This window comes from Myotis lucifugus, unplaced genomic scaffold, assembly GCF_000147115.1.
Source record: "Myotis lucifugus unplaced genomic scaffold, Myoluc2.0 scaffold_13, whole genome shotgun sequence".
NCBI lineage: Eukaryota > Metazoa > Chordata > Mammalia > Chiroptera > Vespertilionidae > Myotis > Myotis lucifugus.
Window position 1 is genome coordinate 12,259,422 of NW_005871061.1, and position 27,683 is coordinate 12,287,104.

At 39.6% G+C, this 27,683-nt stretch overlaps 2 pseudogenes; both read right to left on the reverse strand.

Moving 5' to 3' along the window:
- Nucleotides 1-1,097: 1,097 nt before the first annotated feature.
- On the reverse strand, nt 1,098-2,494 carry LOC102429965 (annotated as a pseudogene).
- Nucleotides 2,495-21,353: 18,859 nt separating this feature from the next.
- LOC102430270 lies at nt 21,354-22,134 on the reverse strand (annotated as a pseudogene).
- Nucleotides 22,135-27,683: the final 5,549 nt, after the last annotated feature.

The window sequence follows — 27,683 nt, forward strand, 5'->3', positions numbered from 1 at the left end:
GCAAATATTTTATTCCATTCCTTAGGTTGCCCTTTAAATTTTTTAAGTGTTTTCTTTGCTATGCATAAGCTTTTTAGTCTGATGTAGCCCCATTTGTTTATTTTCACCTTTGTTGCCTGTATTTTAGGTGTTATAACAAAAAATATATTGCCAAGACCAATGTTGAGGAACTTTTAGTCTATATTTTCTTTCAAATATTTTACAGTTTTAGGTCTTACACTTGAGTCTAATGTATTCCAAATTAATATTTGTGTATGGTGTAAGATATTGTTCCAATTTCACTTCCCCCCTCCATAAATATCTAGTTTTCTAAACAGCATTTATTGAAGAGACTATCCTTTCCCTGTTGTGTGTTCTTGGCAACTGTGTCAGAGATTACTTGACTGAATCTGTGTGGGTTTACTTCTATGCTCTCTAGTCTTTGCCATTGATATATGTGTCTGTTTTCAATTTTTTTATTGATTTTTAGAGAAAAAGGGATGGATGGATGGAGGGAGAGAGAGAGAGAGAGAGAGAGAGAGAGATGAGAAACATCGACATTGATTGGCTGCCTCCTGCACTTTAGATCATTTATAAGAATGCATATTTTACCTGAATATTGCTCATGTTCACTGTCTCTTCATTGGTTTTTCTGTCTGGATTATCTATCTCTTGTTGAAATTGAGGTGTTAAGGTCCCCTATTATTATTATATTGCTTTTTATATATTTAGATGATCTAATGTTGGGTTCATATATATTAAGAACTGTTATATTCCCTTAATGAATTGACCTCTTTATAATTATATAGTTACTAGAGGCCCGGTGCATGAAATTTATGCACTGGGGGGGGGGGGGTCCCTCAGCCCAGCCTGAACCTTCTCGCAGTCCAGGACCCCTCAGGGGATGTCCGCTTGTTCTTTGGGATTTTTTCATATTCATATAAAAGGATACGTACATTGGGGCAATCCTCTCGAGATATAATATTCCAGTTGCACCCATATGACAATGACAGTGCCCCTCAGAGGGAGGGAGCTGACAGATGGGGAGCAGGAAATTCTGAAAATCAAAGCGATGATGGAGATGCTAAGCCTTTCCTTCACGCATCTGACACCCCTCCTCAGGCGGCCTGCAGGCCGAACGTCTGCTGGACCTTTACCACTTCATGTCCTGGCAGGCTGCCCTGGGCCCTGCTAGGTTGTGTGCAGGGTCGCCTGGGCCCAGGGATGTCACCCCCTCCCCACAGCCACTCCTGGTACAGCTCCTGCACATGGGCGCTGGTCTCCGAGGGCCACATCAGGATGGCAGCATAGATGTCTTCCATCTGCCACAGCAGTGCCCTGTCTGCATGCCCGTCCTTGCCTGGGCCTGGCCCCTGCTGCTTAGGCATCCCTGATGCAGGCCAGGACCTCCACAAAGTGGCAGGGGAACTTGCGCCTCTACAGCTTCAGGACCACTTCTGGATGTTCCGAAAGCTGTAAGCAGCCTCAAAGCATAGCAGAACCTCTCCACCCCTTTCAAGGGTGACCTCCTGGAAGTCTTTGTTCCTCAGGGTGCAGTAGGTGAGCACCCCCATGTCCTCTTTGAACAGTTCCTTGGCCCTGTGCCTGAAGATGTGAGCCAGGTACTTGTCAGAGCTAGCACCCTCGTGGAGCCTCACCTCCTTCTCCTTCATGTCTCCAAACAGAGTGTCCACAGTGGGGTCATTCGAGACAAGGTCACTTTGCTCCATTATCTGGACAATTTCACCTGAGGTTAACACGCAGTTAGCACCCTGAGAACTAAGCAAAGCTGTGGGAACATTTTATCAAAGGGCCTCCAGTTTCTTGTCATAACATGGGTTCACAATGACGTGGAAAATCTTGTCTGGGGATAGCTTCTGCCATCTGGCGAAGTAATCCTTCACCAGAGAGCCCATGATCTGCTGGGGAGACTTGACCGAGCAGAGGTGCGGGGTGATGGGGTGACCCAGCACACACTCTGCATATCAGACCCAGCTGGGGCAGGCGGAGGCCAGCATGGGTAGCTAGGGCTGTTCCTCACGGTGCTGGCAGTACCGACACACACATTCCTTCTGACTCTCCAGGATGATGAAGTCCACAGCTATCTTCATGTCAAAGACAGTGCACCCCAAGGCTTTTGAAGAAGCTGCAGAGCCTTCTGGATGCATCATTGACACTGAGGCTGAATTTAGCAGCAAAATAAGGCAGATACTAAGGACACATGGACACTGCCAGCACCTTGTACTGTGAGGTAACACATTTCTTATTAAGGTTCAGAACACGGAAGAAGTCCTTGGTGTTCTGTTGAGAAACTTGGACTCCTTCCTCTGAGGTCACACAACTGTCACACGCCAGGCAGTCACTCAGAAATATCTTGGCATTGGCCAACTTATGGAATTCTCCCTTTCTCTTCGTTCTCCTGAACTGGACGCCTGACGCTGACTGCAGCATTCTCTTGATCATCAGTTTTTATTTTTTTACTACATTCCTTCCATGTGCAGTGCTCACAATTCATCTGGAGCGGGGTGGGTGGTGGCCGGCTCGAGTGAGCTGGAGGAAGCATGGGGAGAGCAGTCACTGCTGGTCACCCCTGGCATTGCTGTTGGTATCCTTTCTCCCTTGTGGAGTGTCTAGGGAGGGGAAGCAGCTGCAGTGCCGAGGCTGAGTTCCAAGAGGCCAACAGCGCTGTCAGGATTGTGCTGGCTGTGTAGGTCCATTGGTGCCTGGCTTATCCTCTGGAGATTGAACCCGCAGGACTACTAAGGGAGCCAGTCCCCAGTTCCGCCCTGCCTCTGCCACCGATTGTTTGGAGTCTGAGGCCAGGGAGGAGGGACCAAGCGGTCTGCCTTCCACCTGCTCACCAGTCGCTGCTGCCATGGATTCATCAGAGCCTGAGGGATCCCAGTTCCCCCATTAGCCATCCCCTTATCAATAGAGCCTGCTGTTCGGTTGCCTGTCCAGTCATTTAGGTCATGACAGCCCTTGGCTTTTTATACATTAGGATCTTTATCTCTTGTCAGAGATTTTTAAAAATATATATTTCAGAGAGGAAGGGAGAGGGAGAGAGAGAAACATCAATGATGAGAGAGAATCACTGATTGGTTGCCTCTTGCACGTCACCTACTGGGGATCAAGCCTTCAACCCAGGCATGTGACCTTGGCCGAAATCAAACCTGGGACCCTTCAGTCCACAGGCTGACGTTCTATCCATTGAGCCAAACCAGCTAGAGCTCTTGTCAGAGATTTTGACTTAAAGTCTATTAGTCTAATATAAATAAACCCAACCCTACTCTCTTGACTACAGGTTGAATGGAATATCTTTTTTGCCTCCTTTCACTTTTAGCCTGTGAGTGTCCTTAAAGCTGAAATTAATATCTTGTAGGCATAGAGTTGGTTATTTTAAAAATCTACTTAGCCACTCCATGTCTTTTGATTGGAGACTTTACTTCACCTACATTGAAAATAATTATGGATAAGATTTACTATTGCCATTTTCTTAATTGTTTTCTGACTGTTTCATAGTTCCTTTGGTCCTTTCTTATTCTCTTGCTGTCATTGTGATTTGATGATTTGTTCCCTAAGCTTTGGTTTCTTTCTATTTTATCTCTTTTCTTTGTGGTTATCATGAAAACATAATAATAACAGTCTATTTTAAGCTAATTATATCTTAAGTTTGATCACATACAACTCTTTCCCTATACTCTCTTTACCTCACATTTTGTTTTTGATGTCATAATTTATATTTTTATAATCATTAAAAATTATTATAGCTATTTTTATTTCTAATACTTTTGTGTTTTAACTTTTATACTTGTGTTTAAATTAATTTATGCACTGCCATTAATTTTGAAGTATCCTAAATTTTATTATGTACTTTCAAATGCTTTCATGTTATTAATTGGCACTATTTCATTTCATCCTGAATAACTCCTTTTAACATTTCTTATAAGGCAGATCTAGTGGTAATAAACTGTCTCAGCATTTGTTTGTCTGGGAACGTCTTTTATCTCTCCTTCATTTCTTAAATACAGCTTTTCTGGGTATATAAGCTTGGTTGGATTTTTTTTCACTGCTTGGAATACATCATTCAACTATATTTAACAACAAAGTTTCTGCTGGGAAATATGTTGATAGTCTTGTGGATGCTCCTTTCTATGTGAGGTGTCACTTTATTATTGCTGCTTTAAAAATTCGTTCTTTGTGTTTGTCTTTGTCTTTTGATAATTTGATTACAATATGTTTCACTGTGATATTTTTTAGGTTGACCCTGTTTGGGGGCTTTTATACATCATGAACCTAGATGTCTATGTTTCTACCAAGATTTGGGAATATTTTAGCTATTGTTTTGTTTTTATTATTATTTGTTTTTTTTTTAAATATGTTTTCTGTCCTTACCTCTCCTTCTGGAACTCTCATAATATGTATTCATTAGATAGTATCTCATTAAACCTGTTGGTGTTCTTTATTCAATTTTTTTTAACTTCAAATAGGATAATTTCTGATTATCTCTCTTTGTGCTCACAGATTCTTTCTTCTGCTTGATTGAGTCTCCTCTTGAAATTCCCTATTTCATTTCATTTATTGTATTGTTTAGCTCCAGTATTTCTGTCTGGTTCCTTTTTTGTTATTTCTATACCTTGATGGACATCTTGTTTCCATATATTGTTTCCCCAATTTTGTTGAGTTGGTTCTTGGACCTCACTGAACTTCCTTAAAACAGCTACTTTGTGCTCTTTGTAAGTCAATTCATAAATATCAAATTTTAAATATGAGTTGTTGCAAAATTATTTTTGTTATGAATATGGAATGTTTTCAATATTATTCTTTTTATATAAAGTTTTGTGTTGTTGTCTTTGCATTGGAAAAAACAATCACCTCATCCAGTAGCTACTGTCTGGCTTTAGGAGTAAAAGGTCTTCACCAGTCAGCCCAGCTGGGGATTCTGTGAATCACTCTGGGCTTTTCTATGAATACATTCCACTCCTCTTTTTTCCCTGTTGTGGGAAAGTTTTCATATTATATGCCTTATATTCATCCCACAAAGTGAAGCCTAGTGCTGAAAGCCTCCCATTTATTCATCCTAAAATAATACCCTGATGTATTCAAAGTTATACACCATCTCCAAATCCAGCAGATTGGGAAAGCTGTATGGGTGCTTGTGCATGATCTACAGAGGCTTGTGCTTCCTTTTGTGGGGGCATGTGCAGGATTCTGGCTGAAAATAGGAGGGGCATATGGAGTATTAGGGACTTGCAAGGGGTAGTATATTGGTCTGCAAGTGATGTTTCCTACAAGGATTATTGCCAGGCCTCTTGGTGGAGTCTCAAAGTGTCATTTTCTTTTGTTGAGTTCTGTGTCCCAGTTGTTTGAGCCTCTACCAGTTTTCCCTTCTCCTGGCTGCCTGAATAATATTCATTCATGCCAATCCCCCAAGTGTTCTGCATTGAGTGGGAAAGAGTGGGCCTCTTGAGCAGCTGGGAAAGCTGGGCACTCACTATACTCTCATTTTCCCTTATGGGAGAAATCATGAGCCAAGGGGGTATCTCTTAGCACTAAGCTGTGTCACCTGGGGAAAGGGTGACACGGGTAAAGTGAAACTGTTTTCTCCCCCTCTTTAATGAATCTTTTCTTGGATTTATTGATTGATTGACTTTTGCTCCAATGGAGTGCTGGGATCTCTGCTGGATTTGCAAGCTCTCACAATGGTATTCTTATCTGTGGGTGGTTATCAAAATCAGTGTTTCTGTGAGATATAAGGGCTGAAAATTCCTACTTCACCATCTTGCTGATAGCACTCTTTACTGGTCCATTTCTAATAAGAAATAAAATAATCTTTCTGTGTAGCATAGTGAGACAATAGGTACACAGTAGTTCCTTGGATAAATGCTTTTCTATCACTCCATTCACTTATAAGGCAGCCAAAAGGGTGATGACTTTGTGTCAATGACACTGTGCTTAACATTGTAAGGTGACACAATTTAACAAACAAGATAGAAACAGAATCATAGATAGAGAACAGACTGACAGCTGTCAGAGGTGGGGAGCATGTGCGGCTAGATGAAGAAGGTGAAGGGATTAAGCAAAACAAAAGAAAACCTCACAGACACAGATAATAGCATGGTCATTACCACAGGGGAAGGTGGGTGGGGGGAGGAAGAAGAGGGTATAGGAGGGTAAATGGTAATGGAAGAAGACTTGACTTTGGATGATGTTTTATTGAACTATACACCGAAAAACTATATTATTTTATTAACCAATGTCACCCCAATAAATCCAATGAAAACATAAAAATTAAATCAACATGAGCCAGATTAAAAGCAATAAAATAAAATTTGATACAGTGGGGCCTTGACTTACGAGTTTAATTCGTTCCGTGACGGAGCTCATAACTCAAATTACTCATATGTCAAATCAATTTTCACCATTACAATGAATTGAAATGTCATTAATCCGTTCCGGACACCCAAAAACGAAGTTTTGCAAAATAACTGCAAGCACAAATGCGAGCACAACACTGATGCTTCAACTAAGAGCTAACCGCTTAAAGTGAACGAGTGAGACACGTGATGCTGGGCTGATGTTGTGGCGTTCACTGTGACGTTCGCTGCGCCAACTAGCAGTGGAGTATCTGAAGCTGACTCGTAACCCGAATTTTAGCTCTCAACTCAAGCAAAAAATCGGCCGAGAGACCCTTCGTATCTCGAAAAACTCATTAGTTGGGACACTTGTAAGTCAAGGCCCCACTGTAACAATAAAGTAGATAATAAATATAATATACTAACTGTATTAGATGGAGTTGATTATGTTATTCATCTGGATATACTTAAAAAGGTGCTTGTCTTTTAAAAATATATTTTTATTGACTTCAGAGAGATAGAAACATCAATGATGAGAGAGAATCATTGATCAGCTGCCTCCTGAATGCCCCCTACTGGGGATCGACCCCGCAACCCCAGCATGTTCCCTTGCCTGGAATGGAACCTGGGACCCTTCAGTCCGCAGGTCAAAGCTTTATCCACTGAGCAAAACCAGCTAGGGCAAGGTGCTTGCTTTTTTATTAGAGTCTGTACATATTACGATTTTTCAATGATCCATGTTAAGCTCTAACTTCAAAAAACTGTTGTATTGCAACAAATCAGTTTGGGTATATAACAAAGTGGAAGCTATGAATTAAAGTGTTAGAATAGCAATATCTGGATCCCCTATATTCTCTATTACTAATTTTGGATGAGTGGCACAATGAAGAAACTTATGTATAATGTTTGTTTAATTATACATTTAAAAATAAGTGTTACACTGATTAGAAACACTGGTTAGTTTAGCTACTGCCAAGGTGAGAAAAGTCAACACCAACATAAGTCCATCAGATCCATGGTACTGATTGAATAAGTTTATGTGATTAGTTATTATAAAGAAACAAGATAATTTAAATCTACCCAAAAGTTATTAATATCCTATATATTCTCACACTTTTAATAATTTAGGTCAAGGCTGTCTTTGGAGACATTATAAAATATCTGTAATTAGCAAGGGCACAGTTATGACTAGAATCTAATCCCTTGAGAGGGTTCAGAGACTGGATCTTGTGAATTGAAATTGGTGTTTTAATTTTTTTAATTCATCTGAGTGCACTTAGAAATGTCTTAGTTTGCTACTCCTTTTATGATAAATGTTTGCTATGTTGGTTTCTTTCAGAACATATAGAGGTTATATTATTACATGTATTATCTATTTATTTAACCTACTGAGGTAATAAGGCTTGAAAAAGACTTCTATGGTGTGTTTCATTTGTCTTGTTATTTATAATCATACTAGAGGCCCGGTGCACGACATTTGTGCACTGGGGGAGAGGGTGTCTCTCAGCCCACCTTGCACCCTTTAGCAGTCCGGGAGCCCTCGGGAGATGTCCAACTGCAGCTTAGACCCGATCCCCATAGGGATCGGGCCTAAGCTGTCAGTTGGACATCCTTAGTGCGACTGTGGAGGCGGAAGAGGCTCCCACCACCGCCGCTGCTCTCCCCAGCTGTCACCTGGCTTGTGGCTGAGTGACACTCCCCCTGTGGGAGCGCACTGACCACCAGGGGACAGCTCCTGCATTGAGCGTCTGCCCCCTGGTGGTCAGTGTGCGTCATAGTAACCGGTTGTTCTGCTGTTCAGTTGATTTGCATATTACCCTTTTATTATATAGGATCTCCATATTTGTGTGGCCTAACATATAACCTGATGATAATAAATAATTATTTGGGCAATCCTTCAAAAAAGAGTTCACAACACAACGAGTTTAATTTTAGAATAGTATAATAGTATAATTTTAAAATTCAAGGGAAAAAAAGAGTGAATTCTCAATATATACTTGTATACTTAAAAGAAACATTTCTTCATCTTGAAATCTCAACATGGCCTGGTTTTAAGGATTAGAGTGCATTTATAAAATGTGACTCATTCTAATGATTGCAACAGAATCCTACTCTATGTTGGAATGGTGCTTTTATGTACTTTGGAATTTCTAACTGGCAAAGCCTTTATATTGGACTATCAAAAACTTCATAGAGGTGTGATTTCTGCAGAAGGAGAAAATGGCCATTCCATAAACACACATAATCAATAATGTACCATCACAGCAGTAGCTCTTTGGCACAACATATGGCAACAGAATTACCTTTGTACTACCAACTGAGGAGTATAATTTATCCAGTCTGAGGTACTGTTGTGACAGGTAATACATTCAGTGCTTCACATGTTCTGCACTCAAACACACAGGCTATATGTTCAAAAGCTAACTGTAACAATGTAGTTCTGTTGTTATTATTGTAACTGATGAATCGTGAGGTTTTTCCTTTATGGCAAAAACATCATTACTACCATCACAGATGACTAAAACAGGTTTGGAATAGTATTATTTCTGATGGACAGTATGGAGAAAAATCTCAGGTTTGTTAGCTGTAAGCAGCTGAGATTTATCAACTACTTATCCTAATATATAAAGAGCCAGGGTCCATCACAACCTAAATGTCTGGACGGATGACCGAACACCAGGCTAGGGTCCTGGACAGTGCAGCAGAAGTCAGTCCTGGGTCCCAGCGGTGCAGCAAGAGTCAGTTCTGGGTCCTGGCTGGTGCAGTGAGAGTCAGTCCTGGGTCCCGGCGGCCCATGGCGGGAATCAGTCCTGGGTCCCAGCAGCCCATGGCGGGAGTCAGTCTTGGGTCCTGGCAGCCCGCAATGGAGTCAGTTCTGAGTCCCAGCCCCACCCGCAGTGGGAGGGAGCTGTGGGAATGGAGCTATGTTGCCATCAGACTTGTCTCTTGGTCCCTCCTCCCGCCTGTAGGCTATGGGGAACCAGAGACATGCTGTGATCTGGGAATCTTGGTCCCTCCCCTTGCCTGCAGGCTCTGGGGAACTGGAGCCATGCTGCAATCAGACTGGCCTCTTGATCCCTCCCGCCTGGCCCACAGAACTGGGGAACCAGAGCCATGTTGCAATGGGACTGGACCCTACCTGAGGGGTCCCGGATTGTGAAAGCATGCAGGCTGGGCTGAGATACCCCCACTCCCGAGTGCACGAATTTTTGTGTACCGATCCTCTAGTTTCAATATAAATTTCTCTTACTATATATTCTTTTAATATTGGCATATAAGGGAAGGATGAACCATGTATGACATTAGGTCTGATTATAGTTAAGTCTGAACTATAGGCAAGATTTATCAAAAATACATATTTATGAAAAAAGAATTGAATTTTATAAGGATTTTCTTATGAAAGCTACACAATTTCTGTTAATTAATTTATATAATAATTGACTTATAATGTGTTTACACTTTGTCAATGGTATAGTTAACACATTTAGTTAATTTCCTAGTTTTTTCATATCCTGTTAATTGGTCACTGGGTCAAATAATATCCCAACCTTTTTCTTTTAAAATCATATGTTATTTATACAGAAAAACTAACATTTAAATTATGTTTGAGAATTATATACATTCATGACCTTTGCATTTAGAGTCACTTGGTACTTCAGAATCTAAAAATATTTTGCTTGAATCCAGCAATCATTTTGATTATTAAAGGTGAAATTCTTTGTAAGGTTTTTGTGAAATACTTGAAGGGTGTAAACATCTCACGAGCACCATATCAACTGGACTTCTTTCACAATGAAGATTCTGCTGATGTACTGCATTGACTTGGAAATAAAGCTTGTCCTGTTGGATTCTTGGATTCTCTCTCACACACTCTCATTCTTTCTTTCTTTACCTAATGCATACACACACACACACAACCCTGACACCATTCAAACACAACATTACTGTTTTTTGTTTGTTTAGTAAACTAACATCACCTCAGATATTTCTATTAAAAATCCATTACATGGCCCTGGACAGTGTAGCTCAGTTTGTTGGAGCATCTGTACACCTAAAGTGGCTGCTTTGAGTCCTGCTGAGGCAGATACTCAGGTTGCAGGAGCCATACAGGAGGGAACTGATCAATGTTTGTCTACCTTCATCTCTCTGAAAAATAAAATACTGACATTATACCAGTAAAAGTATTTAAAAAACCCAAATTTTAAAAAGTCTATTACATATTTTGTATGCTACTACAATTTAACAAAGCATTTTGTTTGTGTTATTTTAATTTTATATTATTTTTTTAAATTATTGTTTAAAGTATTACATATGTCTCCTTTTTCCCCCATTGACCCAGTCATTCCCAACCCCCCAGCACATACCCTCACTTCTTATTGTCTGTGTCCATGGATTATACTTATATGCATGCCTATGAGTCTTTATAGTTTTGTTAATATTTTTCAATGTTCTCATAAGCATATTGCACAGAACTTAATGATAAACTGGTGAAATTTCAGAAATTTGAAAAAATATTTTCTTAAAGGTAAAACTGGAAATTCATATCATGATGTATAGCTAACAATTAATGTTCTTGTAAGTGCTTCATATTAAATTTACAGTAACATACAGCAAGGGAATTTTGATTCTTTAATATATTTTATAAAAATTATTACTGATTTAAATATTTTCATATTCCTTTTTCCTATATTATATCCTTAAAAGCTAAGGAAAAAAATTAGAATTCTTTAGGCTATCTTTGGGAAAAGAAGGCAAGAATTTTAGCATTTTCAAAAGGATAGTAATAATAATAACTAATAATAAGAAAAGTAAAAAAAATATTACCTTATATAGTAAACCAAGGCACTTAATAATTATCTGGTCAGAATTTTAATATCTGAAACCTCTCTGTTATATAATGTATAATATATATCCCATAAAGAGTAATCATTTGTTATGTATGAATATTACAAAGAATTGAAAGTTGCAACATTTAGAATATCTAGTAGCAAAACACTGGTCACCCTTGTTATAACCTTTTTCATATAAAAGAATGCAAACTTAAAAGTTATAAATATCACCAGTATCATTGAGCTAATAAGAATTGTTGAAACAAAATAAAAACACTATTGAAAATGAAAGTGAGCTCTAAAAATAGTCCAAATACATTATGTTTATCACATTTCCAATTTGTATTTTATAGGAAGCATTAAAAGCCATTTTTGCTTAGGCTTATAGACTATCCAGCTTGGAATTATGCCTATAAAAGTAGTAGCACAATAAAAACAACAACTAGAAAACACTCAAATACATGGAGACTACTAAATAACATGTTACTAAACATGAATGGGTTACCAATGAGATGAAGCAAGAAATAAAAAAACAAACAAACTTCCTGTTAAATGAAAATAAACATGCAAACAGCCAAAACCTATGAGACAAAGCAAATGCAGTCCTGAGAGGGGCAGTTGATACCACTATAGGCCTACTTCAAGAAACAAGAAAAAGGATTACTAAACTATCTAACCCTACAACTTAAAGAATTAAGAAGAGAACAACAAGAAAAACCCAGAGGAAGTAGAAGGAAGGAACTAATAAACATCAGAGAAGAAATAAATGACATAGAGATTTAATAAATAAAAAACCAGTGCAAAAGATTAATACATCCAAGATCCAAGAAATGGTTCTTTGAAAAAATAAACAAGATTGATGAACCCCTAGCCAGATTCATCAAGAGGACCCAAATAAATAAAATCAGAAATGAAAGACAATATAACAATGGACATGACAGAAATACAAAGAATTGTAAGCAAATACTATGAACAACTATATGCCCACAAACTGGACAACCTGGGTGAAATGAATAAATTCCTAGAAACATACAATCTTCTAAAACTCAATCAGGAGGAATCAGGAAACCTGAGTAGGCCAATAACAACTGATAAAAATTGAAGCAGTAATTTAAAAACTTCCAGCAAACAAAAGTCCTGGACCAGATGTATTAACAAGTGAATTTTACCAAACATTCAGAGAACAACTAATGCCTATCCTTCCTCAAACTATTCCAAAAATTTCAAGAGGAAGGAACACTTCCAAGTTCTATCTATGAACCTATAATTATCCTAATTCCAAAACCAGATAAGACACTACAAAGAAAGAAAATTACAGGCCCAAAACCCTTATGAACACAGATGCAAAAATCCTCAACAAAATCTTAGTAAATTGGATCCAGCAATATATTAAAAAGATCATATACCATAACCAAGTGGGATTTATTCCAGGGATGCAAAACTGGCACAATATTCTCAAATCAATAAGTATTATACAGCACATAACCAAACTGCAAGACAAAAATCACATGACCATATCAATGGGTGCAGAAAAAAGCATTCAACAAAATCCTACACCCTTTTTTGAAAAAAAGTCTCAGCAAATTGGGAATAGAGGGATCACACCTCAACATAATGAAGGCCATATACAACAAACCTACAGCCAACATAATACTCAATGGGCAAAACCTAGAAAGTATTTACCTTAAGAACAAGAACAAGGCAAGGATGTCTGCTTTCACCACTCTTATTCAACAAAATACTGGAAGTCCTTGCCACAACAATCAGATAAGAAGAAGAGATAAAGGACATCCCAATTGGAAAGAAGAAAGTACAATAGTCATTATTAGAAGAGTAGAGGCCCCATGTACAAAATTTTTGCATTTGGGGGGGGGATCCCTCAGCCCAGCCTGCCCCCTTTCACTGTCTGGGAGCCCTCAAGGGATGTCCTACTGGCGGCTTAGGCCCGTTCTCTGCAGGGAGCAGGCCTAAAACACAGTCTGGCCTCCCTCAGCAGGAGGCAACTGGCTGATCAGGGGAAGACGCCACCCCCATCACTCTGCTGCTGCTGTCACTGCTGGCCACCGCAGCTGCCATGGTGTTTTCATCAACATGGACTCCAGTCCCTTCATCACGAAAAAATAACAACTTTCTTTAGATGTCTCTTTCATAGGATATAACATTTCTTTCTTTCTTTTTTTTATCCTCACCTGAGGATATTTTTCCATTAATTTTTAGAGAGCGTGGAAGAGAGAGAGAAAGACAGAGAGTAACATCAATGTGAGAGGGACACTTTGATTGCTTGCCTCCTGCATGAGCCCTGACCTGGGCCCCGGCCAAGGATGAGCCTGAAACCTAGGTACAAGCTCTTGATCAGAATCAAACCCAGACCTTGTGGTCTACAGGCTGAGGCTCTATCCACTGAGCCAAACCAGCTAGGGCAGGATATGATATTTCTTAGCCCTTCCAGCAGCAGACCTTCACTTTTTCCTCCAGGAGTGAGGTGGAAAAACCCTAGATCACCTTCTTGGATTCTTATTACCCATGTTACTAAGAACACTGTGAGTGGCATACCAGAAGCTTAGCCAATGAGCGGTCAGAAAAGGTGTTTCCTCTGCAGCTCACACGTAGAGGCGGGATAGCTGATATGCTGTGGCTGGAGCACGGCCCCCTGTCTGTTTCCATTCCGAGGCTGCACAAGCCAGCACGGCAGCTTGGGCCACCTCAGGCCCCCCTACCTGTGTCTGCCCAAGGACCCCCTCTCCCCTGCCTGTGTTCGCTCCAGGGCCACCTGAGCCCGCTTGGCAGCTCGGGCAGGCCCCCCTGTCTCTGTCTCTGCTCTGGGCCTCACCTGCGCGTGCCGCTTCTTCCTGACCAGTCATGACTGTTACAGTGTCCTGGTCTAATTTGCATATTACCCCTTTTTTTATATATATAGATGACATGATATTGTACATAGAAAACCCTAAAGACTCCACCAGGAAACTACTAGACTTAATAAATGAATTCAGCAAGGTAGTAGGATATAAAATCAACATTCACAAATTGATGGCATTTTAATACACCAACAATGAACTCTCAGAAAGAGGAACTAAAAAAGCATTCCCATTTATCATTGCAACTAAAAAATAAGATGTCTAGGAATAAACTAACCAAGGATGTAAAAGACCTGGAAAACTATAGGACATTGAAAAAAAGAAATAGATCAAGATAGAAACAAATGGAAGCATATACCATGTTCATGGATTAGAATAATTAACATTAAAATGTCTATACTGCCCAAAGCAATCTACAGATTCAATGAAATCCCTATTAAAATACCAATGGCATACTTCAAAGAGCTAGAAAAAATACTCTAAAAATTTATATGGAACCATAAAAGCACCTATCTAGTTGCAGCAATTTTGAGAAAGAAGAATGAAACAAGAGGGATCACAATACCAGATATCAAACTATACTACAAAGCCATTATAACCAAAACAGTCTGGTACTGGCACAACAACAGGCATATAGACCAATGGATCAGAACAGAGACCCCAGAAATTGACCCACACCATTATGGTCAACTAATATTTGACAAAAGAGTCAGGAACATACAATGGAGTAAAGACAGCCTCTGCAACAAATGGTGCTGGGAAAACTGGACAGACACATGCAAAAGGATGAAACTAGGCTACCAACTTATACACAAGGACAAACTCAAGGTGGATAAAAAACTTAAATGTAAGACACAAAACCATAAAAATCTTAAAGGAGAAGATAGACAGTAAAATCTCAGACATTTCACATAGCAATATATCTATGGATACATCTCTTAGAGCAAAGGAAACAAAGGGGGAAATGAAGAAATGGGACTACATCAAAATAAAAAGCTTCTGCACAACAAAGGAATCTACCATCAAATTGAAAAGGGAACCCACTGAATGGGATAACATATTTGCCAATGATAGCAATGATACCAATGATGATAAGGGGATAATATAAAAAATATATAAAGTACTCATACAACTCAACAAAAAGAAGATACCTACCCCAGCATCCTACCTTGGCCAATGCCCACCATGTTCCGCACATGCCCCTTGGTGGTCAGCGCACATCATAGCGACCGGTTGTTCAGTTGTTTGGTTATTCGAGTTGTTCCACCATTAGGTCTATTTGCATATTAGCCTTTTATTACATAGGATAGCTAAGATTTGGGAACAGCCCAAGTGGCCATCAGTAGATGAATGGATAAAAAAGCTGTGGGACATTTATACTATGAAATACTATGCAGCTGAAAAAAGGGATCTATTGCCCTTTTGGACAGCATGTATGGACCTGGAAAATATTATGCTAAGTGAAATAAGCCAAACTGAGAAAGACAAATATCACATGATCTCACTTATTTGTGGAATCTAATGAATAGAATGAATTGACCAACAAAATAAGACTCTAATCAGGGAGGCATGGAACAGACTGACATTACTCAATAAGGGGTTGGTGGGACAAGAAGAGATAAACCAAAGAACTTATATACTTACTAGAGGCCCAGTGCACAAAATTTGTGCGTGAGGGGGGTGTCCCTCAGCCAGGCCTGCACCCTCTCCAATCCGGGACCCCTTGAGGGATGTCCAACTGCCAGTTTAGGCCTGATCCTGGGACAGCTGGCTCCTAACCACAGGGATCAGGCCTAAACAGGCAGTCGGACATTACTCTTGCAATCTAGGACCACTGGCTCCTAACAGCTCAGCTGCCACTCTGCCTGCTTGTCTGATGCCACAAATTTCTCTCCCCTGCCGGCCTGATTGTCCCTAACCGCCTCTGCCTGCCTGCCTGCCTGATCGCCCCTAACTGCCTCTGCCTGCCTGCCTGAAGCCCCTAACCGCTCTCCCCTGCTGGCCTGATCACCCTTAACTGTTCTGCCTCAGCCCCCACCACTGTGGCTTTGTCTGGAAGGATGTCTGAATGGACGTCTGGAAGACGTCCGGTCTATCTGGTCTAATTAGCATATTACCCTTTTATTAGTATAGACTAGAGGCCCGGTGCACAAATTCGTGCACAGTGGGGACCTCTTGGCGTGGCCTGTAGAGATTGAACCAAATCCGGCAGTTCAATGCTTCCTGCTGTTCCTGCCTGTTTTTCCCGCTCATCCGTGCCCCACTGCACCTGCCACGGGCTCGCGCCCAGTCAGTCCTGCTCAGGAGAGGCTCGCACCGCTGCAGCGGCACTCTCCAGCCTTGAGCTCTGGCTCTGGCGCCCGTCTTGAGGTGGGTTGGGGGGTCCTGGACGCAGTCAGCCCTCTGGGAGGGTGGTAGGATGCTCTTGCCAGCCTGGGACCCAGATCTGTCCTGCTGACATTCACGCTGGTTGTCAGGATCCACCTAGCAGTCGCTTTTATATCGTTTCTTTCTTGTGGAGCGTTTAGAGAGGGGAAGTGGCCATGGTGCCCAAGGCCGACTTCCAGGAGGCTGTCAGGATTGTGTTAGTGGTGCTGATCTGTCAATGCCTGGCCCGTTCTCTGGAGATTGGACCTGTAAGACTACGGAGGGAGTGAGTGGCTGCCACCGGGCTGGTGGGTTGCTGGGATGGGTCTGTCAGCTGAGTAGCACTCCTGTTCTGGGAGCTCCTGTTCTGGGAGCACACTGACCACCAAGGGGCAGCTTCTACATTGAGCATCTTCCCCCTGGTGGTCAGTGTGCGTCATAGCAACTGGTCCACAAGTTGTTCAGTTGTTCAGTTGCTTAGGCTTTTTTATATATATAGACTAGAGGTCCAATGCACGAAATTCATGCAAGAGTAGGGTTTCACAGCCATGGCAGCTGCCTGGATGCCTCCCTCACAGCCGTAGGTGGCTGCCTCCATCCTGCAGCTGCAGCCTCAGCTTCATCTGGAAGGACATCTGGTCTAATTAGCATATTATGCTTTTATTATTTTAGATATGCATAGTCTATAGACATGGGCAATAGGATAGTGAAGACGTGAAGGGGTAGGGGCTGGGTGTGGGGAGGTAAGGGCGGGGATGAGAGATATCTATAATACTATCAACAATAAAAAATGTTTTAAAAAATTAAAAATAAAAGTAGTAGCCAAAAGTATATTATGAAAGGCTATGGAGGTGTCTTTAGGTGTTTCATCTTTATTGGTTCCCTGCCAGTGAATTTTACCTTTTCTTTACAATTGATCTTGGCATTGTTATTTATGATTTTGACATGTTTTAGTGTGTGCCAATACTTGAGGTTCTAACAACACAAAGTAATCATCCACAACGACTTAAAAATTGAGTGTAATTGTATGCCTTCTTATGTGAAAGACCACATTTTTTTATCTGTGACCAGTCTGCTTTTTACCCATTTCCCAAGAATGTGACCCCTTCCTAACATTCTGTGATTCGGTGGTTAAATCTCTGCTTACCTTGGTCTTATTATCCTTATTTTAGAATGATGAACTATAAATACCAAAATATCCAGAGCATATTTTTAACAACAAACACATAAATATGGAATAATTTTTCAGAAAAAAATGAGAAGTGTCTAGGTCCTTGAAATATAATAACTAAAATACACATAGTAACTAAAGTAAGTCAAATATAAATGGTGGAAAATATTTGAAAACCAAAAACAGATGCTTTAAGGAAGTGACATAAAGGTCACTTACTGGAATATCTTAATCATACCCAAAGTATGCCCTTGCTGGCTGGGCAGATTAGCAAAGAGAGTGAATATGTTTTTTGTCTTAGTCTTCACTGAATAAACTATCCAGGAGAATCCCAATCCCATGTTTTCTCTTTAAAGAGATACATTTGCATATATTAGAGCACTTTATAAAAATGTGCAAAGCATTTTACACTTCATAAAAAAAATAAGCCAAAGGAAAACTCCTGATATTGAAAGTTGTACACTTGAGAGATGAGAAAAAACAAAACGGTAAATATATTTATTACTAGTGGCCTGGTGCATGAAATTCGTGCACATTAAAATGGAATTAATTAGAGGAAATATTTTAATATTGCTATTTGTCCTTTCTCTGTAATAGAGTGTCAGAGATGAAAGAAAATTAGTAAAATGTATATGAAAATCTTTCTCCTGTGAGAGTCTGGGGCATGCCGCGAGACCCAGAGTCAAGTCTCCACCCACCCACGTGCACCTCGAAATCGTGCGAGACCCAGACCCGGCTGGCCTCACCCCCATTTATGAGATCCAGACCCGGCCGGCCCCTCCCCTGTCAAGCCTTGCCTGGTGCAGCCTCAGGTTCCTGGCCAGGGCATGGTTTGATGTCCCCCATCAAGCCCCACTGGGTGGGGGGGCATGGCCTGATGCCCCCCATCAAGCCCCGCCTGTCGGGGGAGTGGCCTGAGGCCTCCCCCCCACTTTCCCAGCACCACACAGCCTCAGGTGCCTGCTGATCACTCGTTATAGCTTGTTACAGGAACCCTGCCTCTGCTGTGAGCACAGCCATCCCTTGATGGCATGACGGAGTGAGGGTCAATTTGCATAGTATCTCTTTATTATATAGGATGACTAAAGTGTTTAGAAGTGTGCCATTAAGACACATTGTTGTGACATCCTTTACAAGAATACTTTTAATATGAAATTATTGGAGTACATATTGATGAGTTTCATTTGTTCACCATCCAGACTGAGAAAACACTGAATAGAGTAACTTCATTGCTAAGCAATTATGCCTATTTTGTGCTAGAACAATCCCTATGGTATTCCCATTCATCCTAAAACTTTCTAATACATACTTCTCTCAGTCCACTGATATCAGTAGAAATATGTTTTTCTCAAGAAAATAGTTCAATCAAGTTGTTTTCTCAATGCTGCCTTCACCTTTTTGTTTCTACAGGACCATGTTGTTAGAAACCGATTCTTTTCTCTGTCATATTTTACATAGTTCTTAAACTCAAGCAACATAGAATTGATGGTTAGGTTTAAAAATTGCACTTTCTTTATAAAATTATTTCTATATCTCTCTATAGAATGCAGTAGATTAAAGCTTTCTGAGATTTATTCCCAGAAAGTAATGGGAATGGAGAAGCTGCAACTGTGGAGTGGTTAAATTCTGGAGAAATCAGAGTGGGTCATCCTTTATATTAAAATCAATAAAATATTATTTGGTAAAAACTCAGCAATAAAAATTATTTTCTACATTTTTCTTAATGTATCTGGGGAAAAAATGTTTCTTCTGCATGTTTGTAGAACAAGAAAAACAAAGCAGAAACCAATGACAAGCCTCCCTCTTCCACTTTACTCCTACATCATTTAATGGAAACTACACCACCACTATAGCAGACAATCTGCCATTACAAGGTGCATAATGGAAATGGGAGAATTCCACTGTCATCCCAGCATATTTCCCTTAGAACAGGCCCTACCGTAATCATTCCACAATAATCCCACTTGATTCAGCCTTAGAGATAAACTACAAGAGGTTACACAAGAAGACACTTCCTTTTCCAGACCCCAGAAGCAAAGTTACAATAACAGTTCATTTTCCACTGAGTCAGAGAAAAGCCTAAGAACTCCAAAAACCTCTTGGACATAAAAGTTAGAAGACAAAATAGTGGTTAAGGTCTAGAATTGCATAGACAGAGCCTAGAAATCTACCCACTCAGATAACAAGCTTCCCTTTCCTTCAATAAAAGTCTCCTATGCTTCTATCTGGAGAAAAAGGCACAAATGAGGGACTATGAAAATTAGTGCTAGGGGAGCTCCATGGAATATTTAGCAACTCTCCTCAGTAAGAGTATAATCAACATTTTTCCATTATTCTTTCTAAATATGCCTGAATCCATGCATACTTAAAAACTTTAACTTACCTTAGTCTATTTCAGGAACCAAAGTTTGGGAACATGGGCCTGTTTCCTTCCTGGAAAATGCAAAATTGCAATATCAAGTAATAACCTGTGATTGTTTCTTAAGATGTTTAAAGAAAGTGGGTGTCTTGTATTGAAAATTTCCAGTAATTATATACCAATATACAAAAACATGGGGCCTAGAAATAGAAACCAAAAATTATCTAATTCACTTCAGGGCAAGAGCTGAAACTGAGGCTACAGTCCAATTTCTAGCCCCAGATTCCTCAGATTTTAGATCCCTAAAATCAGAGAACCTAAATTACACATTTCTGGAGGAATGACTTTTGTTCTTATTGAAAATCTGCCTATACTTGAGGCAGTGGGAAGATTTACCTCCATAGGACAAAAGGATTAGCTCCAAGTAGGAGATACCTGAAGCTTTTGTCATTCCCACTCCATAGGTATCAATCCAAACATTTTAAAAAGAAAAATAAATGTATTAAAAAGGTAAAACCAAAACAACAAAAAACAATAGATCATCTAAATCAATTTTTCCTCACAAAATGTTAAATATTTATTATTTTTTTCTTATTTTAAAATTATCTTCTTCTGTTCTGTTTCTTCTAGGAATCTTTGGGTCAGTCTTTTGCTTTTTATTTATTTTTTTCTTTTCTAATGTTGAGAATTAAAATTAAAAAGAGTATTCTCTAAAACCAACTATCCAACAATCAATAGCAGAAAATTACCACTTGGAATTTCCTTACCTTTATTGTGTACTTTTCGGTGGTACTCAAAATAATAGTTCAACCTTTATCTGTAATATGTTATTTAATTCACTGTATTTTGTCTCTCATGCTTATTCAATTCAAAAATAATTTAGATACTCCTTAAGATTGTCAATAAACAGTACAAAGGAAAACAGTTGAAAATCTTACAAAAATTTCAACATTAAAATGAGACCAGTGCAATTATAGTTTTCTTTTTTAGAGCCTTTATTTCCCAGCATTCATAATAATAAACAAGGAAAGGTATAGAGAGAGGGATATAGAAGGGTGACTTGGTATCTGTAGCAGCCTTGGAACCAAAATGTCTGGTTAGAAAACCAAACAGTCTTTTCTGAAGAAATCTCAGCATTGTGTGTAGTCTTAGTTGAATTGGTCTGATTGTCTAAAGTCTTTAAATCCAGGAGGAAGTGGAATAAATGAGAAAAGATATTTGTTTCAGTGTTAATCATGATTACAAGTTAGTATCTTCCATCTGGAAACAGTGAAGTATCTGGCAACATGATTCCCAATAGCTATGGAAGATTCTGGTAACACCCCTAGAAGGAGCAATGTGTCTGTAAAAGGTAAAACTATGAATTAGTGGGGGGAGCATAAATGCATCTACCACAGTACACAAAAGACAACTGGTTTTTTTTAAACACGTGGAAAATCATGGACTGTGCTCTTACTTTTTCTGTAGCTCCAGTTCAGCAGCTTTTTGTACAGCTGCATCAACCAGCAACTGTAAGTCACTAAAGTCCGTGTATTCCTCCTTCAACATTGGTTCGGAAGAAGACATAAACAGGGGCTCACTGGTAGAAATCTGGACCTTTTCTTCTGACTGGGCTTTGAGCTTTTGGTTTCGGGCTACCTCTGGATCCAGCGGCTTCCCCTCTGATTCCTCGGCCATCAGCAGAGGGCTCAGGGGTGGGCATTGCATGTCTTCTGGAGATGCGGGTCCTGATCTGGCCTGTGTAGGCTGATCGATTCTCTTCCTGTGTATTATGTTTGCATTCTTGCCTTTTTGGTGGTATATGGTGATGTTAGTGGGGTCATCTCCACTCTGTTCAAGCATTTCCGGAAGAATACGTCTACGGGCATTGATGAACCAGTTAGTGACCTGCAGGTAAGACAAATCGGTCTGCTCCGATAGCATTCACTTCTCTGCATCTGAAGGGTAGGCCTTAAAGCGGTGATCAAACAGCCAGTCATGGAGGATCTTCGCTGATAGTGCTGGCCAGGACCCTTTTCTCTTCTTGAGCTCTGGTGAAACTGGAACTTATACCAATGTTACTATTCGACTTGATTGAAGTGTCACGTAGAGACCGGCTTTTCTTCAGCGGCTCCCATTTTCACGAGGCTTGTTTTCTCTACCTTGGGAATCAGAACCGAGGATCACTGAGTTAGGACTGATGTCGGTCTGAGAGAGCCAGTGAAGAAGGCTTACGCATGTCTCCTAGGGGAAGCCTCACCTTTTGCTTTCCAGGCAAGTCAAGTGTTCCTATTGGAGCCGACGGACTTTGTGACGTAACATAATTTCTGACGTTAGCACTGCCCTTCACCCCGCACTACCTGGGAAGAAAACCATCAATTTTGATTGAAAACACCCTACTTTGTTTCATAATGAAACAACAGAAACACTGAATAAACCTATATTACCTTTCTTCAAGGTTTTGATGATGCGGGATATGAATTAAGAACATCTTTAAGAGAGATGGATTGCTCCTACACACTTTAAAACTTCTAAGGAATTCAAATAATCTAAATGTTTTTAATCAAATTTTATTTTCCTTAATTGCTTTATTTTACACAAAATACCAGAGGAACCTATTGAAATCCACTAGTGTTGTATATATTTATAAGCATTACATATGACTCTGAAAAGTGTCTTCTCACAATTATGCAATGAATTAACACTGTATTATACTAAAATGTGCATCTTAAATTTTAAATTATGGAAGGCCTTGACAAGATGGAGGGTAGATCTTAAATCCTAAGTATCTTATAAGATTTCTGATTAAGGGTGAAGCACTGATTTCTGATACTTGTTGAATGTATAAAACATCAGCTCTTTGGTCATTCTTTCTTCACCTTAATCTGTTCAACCTAAATTACAAAATTCTTAATTTCTTGCGGGAAAGAATAGATACTTTTATATAGAGGAGTAGATACTATCTCACATTCCTTCTAATAAGAACAAAACACAAATTAATATTTCAGTAGATTATGCCAATTGATTTTCATTGATTTTATAACAATGTTGTTTATATGACTCAAAAAAATAAAATCTTTTCAGGCTTCATGATTTTTCTTATGACACACTGGCAGAGTATCAGTTTTTCAGACACTGAAAGTGTTTGAAAGTCAAATATTTTAAAGTATGAAGTGGTAGAAGCTTTTCAGATTTTACAACATTTTTCCAATCCAGGAAAACTAGTATTTTTGTTCCAATACAACAAAACTAGTATTTTTTTTTCTTTTTGACTTATTCTTTTTAAAATTGCTGAATGAGTCAATTGTGTATGTAATATTAAATATTTCCATTAATATTAAAAATATATACCCTGTAAAATATATACCATTGGAGATAAAAGAAGTGTCCAAAATAACTTAAGAATGTCCTTGACATATACTTTAAGTAATATATAAATTAATGGTTAGTATTATCTTTAGCAAAAAGCTACTGTACTTTGCTAGGATGCTTTCTATGAAAATATATGTGTACTTCCTATGAAAAAAATGTGGGACTAGATAGAAGTGGTGTTGCATTAAATTGTGAATATACAATTTGTGATTTTGGAAGGGAATAATAGAAAAACACTTGGATTTGGAGTCCTGTTTTATTGGTTTAATGTATTCAAATACAAATACATGCATATACATATACAAGTATGTATATGCATGTATTTGCATATACATGAAACATCAATGTGAGAGAGACACATCAGTTGGTTGCCTCTTGCATGAGCCCACTGTGGGGGGAGAGAAAATCTGAAACCAGGTATGTGCCCTTGATTGGGAATCAAACCCACGACCCTTCCATGGGTGGGCCGACACTCTAACAATTAAGCTATACTGGCCAAGGCCAGACCTATATTTTATTTTACCTTAGAGAACACATTTATTAGGAAAATGTGTCTATCTCAATCACTTTACTTTATTCTTTAAATATATAAATCCGATTCTTTATCATGGTCATTATATAATAAATTATATATAACACTGTCTTCACTAAAGTAGTTCTCTCTTTTCTCCTGGCCTGTCTCCCCTTCTCCATTTACAAGGCTCCATTACCAATAAAACTCATTTACATAATATTCAAAGCAAAGCCTGTACTTTTCTTCTCCTGAAGATCCATTTGGCCTTCTGATTCACAGCATAGCCATCACCTTTGTCCCTATGGCATTTCTTTTTCTCCAATTTTCAAAATTACCTCAAAAGTCATTTACTGCTGGAGTCTAGGAGTTTGCTAAATCTACCAGGCAAATATTTGTGATTTAGAGTAATCTGTTGAGAAAGAATGCAACAAAATATTTCTACCTATGTTATCTAAAGTTTATAAATTGCTTCAATTAGTACTGATATTTATGGTTCCTGAATAGTTTTTTAAGAACTTTCCTTACATGTCCAGCTTTGTTGAAATCTATTTAGTGCTGCTGACCTTATTCTTCACATATCAGTGATATCTCTCCACTAAAAAAGAGATAAACCTTTTAACACATATATATTTGTTCTTCAATTTGTTAAATGTTATGGGAATGTCAGGTTACTAGGAAGGAGAACCAGAGGAGAAGAGAGCAGAAAAAAAACTATAAATAATTTTTAAAAATGAATTTGTTATTACTCTTGACAGGCACTATATTGAAGGCACTGGAAATAAAGTGGTGAACAGAGCAGATATTATACTTGCCATCATATAGTTTAAAGCACAGCAGAGAAGAGAGACTATTAAGTTCAAACAAACATAAAATTTTAAGTAGCAATTAGAGATGTATATAAGAAATTAAGAAGGGGAGACAAAATGGTGGCAGAATAGGCAGACATGTCCCGAGACTTGTCCCAGAGCTGATAGAAGAAGCAACTAAAGCAAATAACATCCACCATGAATTGGCGAAGTAGACACAGCTGGTGAGACAATTTGCAGCCGGGAAGGGCAGAGGATGCCTGAAGAGTGATAAAATCAGGGATCTGGGCTGGAGAAAGGTGCAGGATCTCCAAGCTCAGAGGGTCAGAAGGAAGCCACATGGCACCAAGACCACACCCCTTGGGACAGATGTAACATTTGACTATGGAAAAGAAGTCCACAGGGCTGCTGGTGGCAAGGGATTCTAGATCAAAGTCCACAGCCATGAGAGGCTGAGCCCAAAGAGGCAGCCCAAGCCGTGCTGTGCTGAGGGGAAAGGGGTTCGCAGTGGCACAGCTCTTTCCGCTCTTTTTGGTCTTTGTTTTATTCACTAAACCCAGTTCATAGACCTTTCAAATATAAACACTCACCAGTGGCTGAGGTTCAGGTAGAAGTGCAGACTTGTGGAGTCTGGAGAGAGGCTAAGGATAGGAGCAGGTTGGGGAGAGCTGGCCAGGAGTCTGGCACTGAGACATACATGGCGTGCTGGACCTAAGCAGGCATTTGCTTCGGAAGAGATAGCCCCTCCCTGTGGGCTCCATGCAATATACAATCACACTCAGATTATACCCTGAGTGGTACAAAGGATACAAAATAATTAGGAACTGGGCTGAAACGAGGCCATTCAGTCCCAGCAACCTCCCCAACTATAGGCCTTTCAGAAACAGCCACTTGAGAGATTAAGACTGACAGTGGGCAGGCAGGCTAAGTGGGAAGATTGGTCCCAACAGCTGGCAGTCAAGGCTGTGGAGATAGACACAAACAGAGGAGTGGTGGACCGTTTGGCACTTCAACAATCTAACAGGAAACTGAGAAGTTGCAGACAGTACAGAAGAGTGGGAACTTAAACCAGCCCCCATGGGACATTAAAAACTCAGTGGAAATGAACAACACATAGATCCTTCCCTGAGAGCAAAATTGGGGACACAAAGAAACTCCCAAAGGAAAGAAAAGGAGGAATCAGCAGAAAGGAGCTGAGTGAAACGGAGGCATGCAATGTGTCAGAAAAAGAATTCAGAATAAGGGTCATGCAGTTCCTAAACTGGATGGATGAAAAAAATCAACAACTTATGTAAGAATCAAGAAGAAATAAACAGTGATATAGCTGCAATAAAAAACATCATGGAAAGTTTCAACAGGAGACTAGGAGAAATGGAGGACCGAATGAGCAAATTAGAAAACAGGGAAGCAAAACACACACAAACTGAACTGGAATTGGAGAAAAAAAATTAAAAGACAGGAGGAGAGCCTAAGAGAGTTTTGGGACAACATGAAACAAAGTAACATATGAATAATAAGGGGTGCCAGAACGACAGGAAGGGTTAGGAAACATGTTTGAAGAAATAATGTCAGAAATCTTCCCTGGTGTGGGGAAGAAAAAAGTCACACAAACAAAGAGAGTCCCAAATAAGATGAACCAAAAAAAAAAACCCACATCAAGACACGTTGTAATTATGATGGCTAACGTTCAGGACAGAGAAAAACTTAAAGGCTGAAATAGAGAGACAGAAAGTTACATACAAGGGATCTCCCATTAGATCAATGGTTCTCAACCTTCTGGCCCTTTTTTAAAAATTGATTTTATTGATTTTTTACAGAGAGTAAGGGAGAGGGATAGAGAGTTAGAAACATCAATGAGAGAGAAACATCGATCAGCTGCTTCCTACACACTCCCCACTGGGGATGTGCCCGCAACCAAGGTACATGCCCTTGACCGGAATCAAACCTGGGACCCTTGAGTCCGCAGGCTGATGCTCTATCGGCTGAGCCAAACTGGCTAGGGCCCTTCTGGCCCTTTAAATACAGTTCCTCATGTGACCCAACCATAAAATTATTTTCATTGCTACTTCATAACTGTAATGTTGCTACTGTTATGAATTGTAATGTAAATATCTGATATGCAGGATGGTCTTAGGCGACCCCTGTGAAAGGGTCATTTGACTGCCAAGGGGGTTGCGACCCACAGGTTGAGAACCGCTGCATTAGATTATCAAATGATTTCTCAACAGAAACACATCAGGACAGAACGGAAAGGAAGGAAGTTTACAAAGTGATGCAAAGCAAGGGACTGAATCCAAGAATACTCTATCCAGCAAGGCTATCATTCAAAACTGAAGGAGAAATCAGGAGCTTCACAGACAAAAAATGGCTAAAATATTTTATCACCACCAAGCCAGCAATGCAAGAAATGCTAAATGGACAGGTGTAAAAAGAAGAAATACAAATGGAAGAGAGAACACAGGCACAAAAAATAAAAATGGCTACAAACAAGTACCTTTCAATAATAACTTTAAATGTTAATGGACTAAATGCTCTAATCAAAATACATCAAGTGGCTGAATGGATAAGAAAACACCACCCATGTCTACAAGAGACCCACCTCAGAACAAGGCACTCACACAGACTGAAAGTGGAGGGATGGAAAAATATTTTCCAGGCAAATGGAAATGAAAAAAAAAAAAAGCTGGGGTAGCAATATTTATATAGGACAAAATAAACCTCAAAGTGAATACCATAACAAGATATAAGGAGGGACACTTCATAATACTGAAGGAATTGATACAAAAAGAGGATATAACCCTAGTAAACATATATACACCCAATGCAGGAGCAACCAGATACATAAAAAACCTGGAAGATATCAAGGGAGAGATCGACAATACAATCATAGTGGAGGACTTTAATACCCCACTAACATCACTGGATAAATCCTCTAGACAAAAAATAAGCAAAGAAACAGCAATCCCAAATGACTAACTAGATCAGATGGACTTAATTGACATCTTCAGAACATTTCACCCCAAAGCCATAGAATATACATTCTTCTCAAGTGCACATGGGACATTTTCAAAGATAGACCACATATTGGATCACAGG